The sequence below is a fragment of the Schistocerca nitens genome, chromosome 5 (assembly GCF_023898315.1).
Source record: "Schistocerca nitens isolate TAMUIC-IGC-003100 chromosome 5, iqSchNite1.1, whole genome shotgun sequence".
Taxonomy (NCBI): Eukaryota; Metazoa; Arthropoda; class Insecta; order Orthoptera; family Acrididae; genus Schistocerca; species Schistocerca nitens.
The window spans coordinates 250,867,454-250,870,722 of NC_064618.1; positions in this window are offsets into that span (position 1 = coordinate 250,867,454).

Below are 3,269 nucleotides of genomic sequence, written 5' to 3' on the forward strand. Positions count from 1 at the left end.
GGCCTCAGATGTCAAGTCCCATAGTTCTCAGAGCCATTTGAACCAGCAATCAGACCCTTCACCTGGAGAAAGTTCTCAATAGAATTATTCCCTCCTTTACTCTTTCTAGCATCTCGTCATTTAGAACTTTTATATTCCCTCTTGAGTTTTGATAGTCTTCCTCTATACTGATTTTTATATGCTTTCCGTATCTTTTCCTATCTGTTCGCTATTAACTTCCACCCAATTATGTGTTACAGACATACTTTTCAGAAACATTTTGATTAGTTCAGTACAAATACGGGGCGTTTTAGGAGGAATAGTAAATATTTTAGAAGGTGATATAATAGACTAATGCAAATAAAACACTCCATATAACATGTGTCCAATATTCATTGGTTGCAGAGGTACAATGTTTACTTTTGATTTCTCGTGTTGGTACTCCTGTCGCCACCGGTTTCTTTATCGATTTGAAGTTGAAGGTGTGAAGTTGAGCTTGAGCTTCATATGAGTTTTTCAACTGTTATTGTGATTTTTTCGCCAATTCTCCTGTTTTGTTTAAGCACGCTTTACAAATTTGTGTATGGTTAGCATAATGCTGCTTTTAGAGAGTACGGTGGACGAAATCCCAACCGCAGGATATAACATTCAAGAGTGTTTTCTCGTGTTTCCATAGAAATGCGTAAGAGTGGTGCATATTACATCTGAACGTGCGAAAGAACTGAGTGTAAATGACGTAAAAGACACTATTGAGTTACAGAATGTAGTCCTTCAACAATCTCACATAGAATCTCAATATGTATCAGTGTACCACATACCAAATATGGCGAACATTACGTATGCACAGCCACTAGCCTTATTATTTGTAGCGAATTCAGCACCTTCTAGAAGTAGATGCCTGCCGTTGTGACCGAGTGGTTCTAGTAGCTTCAGTCCGGAACCGCGCTGCTGTTACGGTCGCAGGTTAATCCTGCCTCGGGCATGGATGTCTGTGATATCCCTTGGTTTAAGTAGTTCTAAGTCTAGGGGATTGATGACCTCACATGTTAAGTCCCATAGTGCTCAGAGCCATTTGAACCATTTAGAAGTAGATGAAAATAGACAATTGGAAATGCGGCTCTTGCTAGTTGCAAATCGCTGAGTAATGTCAGTACTATTGTCAGCTGATGAAGCCATTTTCACTCGTGACTGTATCATTAACACTAGTAACTTACACTGAGGTGACAAGATTCATGGAAAACCTCCTAATATCGTGTCGGACGTACTGTTGCCCGGTGTAGTGCAGAAACTGGACATGACACAGCTGAACAAGTCGTTGCAAGCTACCTGCAGAAATAATGAGCCATGATGCCTCTATAGCCGTCCATAATTTCGAGAGTGTTGCCTGGGCAGGAATTTCTGTACGAACTAATCTCTCCATTATGTCCCATAAATGTTCGATCGAATTCGTGTCGGGCGGTCTGGGTGGCCGAAGCATTAGCACGAACTGTCCAGATTGTTCTTCAAACCAGTCACAAACAACTGTGGCCCAGTGGTATGTCGCCTTGTCAGCTATAAAAATACCATCTACATCTACATCTACATGACTACTCTGCAATTCACATTTAAGTGCTTGGCAGAGGGTTCGTCGAACCATAATCATACTATCTCTCTACCATTCCACTCCCGAACAGCGCGCGGGAGAAACGAACACCTAAACCTTTCTGTTCGACCTCTGATTTCTCTTATTTTATTTTGATGATCATTCCTACCTATGTAGGTTGGGCTCAACAAAATATTTTCGCATTCGGAAGAGAAAGTTGGTGACTGAAATTTCGTAAATAGATCTCGCCGCGACGAAAAACGTCTTTGCTGTAATGACTTCCATCCCAATTCGCGTATCATATCTGCCACACTCTCTCCCCTACTACGTGATAATACAAAACGAGCTGCCCTTTTTTGCACCCTTTCGATGTCCTCCGTCAATCCCACCTGGTAAGGATCCCACACCGCGCAGCAATATTCTAACAGAGGACGAACGAGTGTAGTGTAAGCCGTCTCTTTAGTGGACTTGTTGCACCTTCTAAGTGTCCTGCCAATGAAACGCAACCTTTGGCTCGCCTTCCCCACAATATTATCTATGTGGTCTTTCCAACTGAAGTTGTTCGCAATTTTAACACCCAGGTACTTAGTTGAATTGATAGCCTTGAGAATTGTACTATTTATCGAGTTGTGCCACCGTTGTCTGGAAGTATGAAGACCACAAATGGTTGCAAATAGTCTCCATGTAAATCCAGAGGACTCAGTCCATTCCATGTAATCACAGTCCACACCATTATGGAGCCATCACAAGTTTGCACAGTGCCTTGTTTACAACTCGGGTCCATGACTTCATGGGGTATGTGCCACACTGCAATCCTAGCATCGCCGGCCGGGGTGGCCGAGCGGTTCTAGGCGCTACAGTCTGGAACCGCGCGACCGCTGCGGTCGGAGGTTTGAATCCTGCCTCGGGCGTGGATGTGTGTGATGTCCTTAGGTTAGTTAGGTTTAAGTAGTTCTAAGTTCTAGGGGACTGATGAGCTTACAAGTTAAGTCCCATAGTGCTCAGAGCCATTTGAACCATTAAGTGAAGGCCATTGGCCGCTGAATTGTCTGCGGTGAGAGATAATTCCTGAAATTTGGTATTCTCGGCACTCTCTTCACACTGTTAATAGCGAAATACTAAATTGGCTAACGATTTAAATGGAACGTCCCACTCGTCTAGCTCCAGTTAGTACCATCCTGCGTTCAAAGTCAGTTAATTTCTGTTGTGCATCCATAATCACGACGGAAACCTTTACACATGAATAATCACCTGAGAACAAATGACAGCTCCGACAATGCACTGCATTTTTTTTTACATTGCGTACGTGATACTACCGCCATCTCTATACGAAGGTTGGAACATAAAGCGGCAACTATTTATTCACAATCGACACAAAAGTGTTACATGTTTGCGCCTGTTACTGTCCTTCACAGTTGTCACCAGCGTTGTGTGGAACCTGTTGCCAGCGATGTGGAAGGCGTAGCATACCGTTAGCAGAGCCTGTTCTGTTGATGGTGCGAATAGAGCGGTCTAAAGTTATGGTGAATCTCGTGTACGACTGTGATGGTGTTATCCTAACGCATTACTTTCCTCCAGGGCAGACCGTCAATGCACAGTATTAGTGTACGTTTTTGGAGCATCACCTGCGACCAGCTTTGCGAAAGAAGCGGTAACACTTTCTGCGCAGCCCACCCATCATTTTGCACAACGCGCGGGCGCATACAGA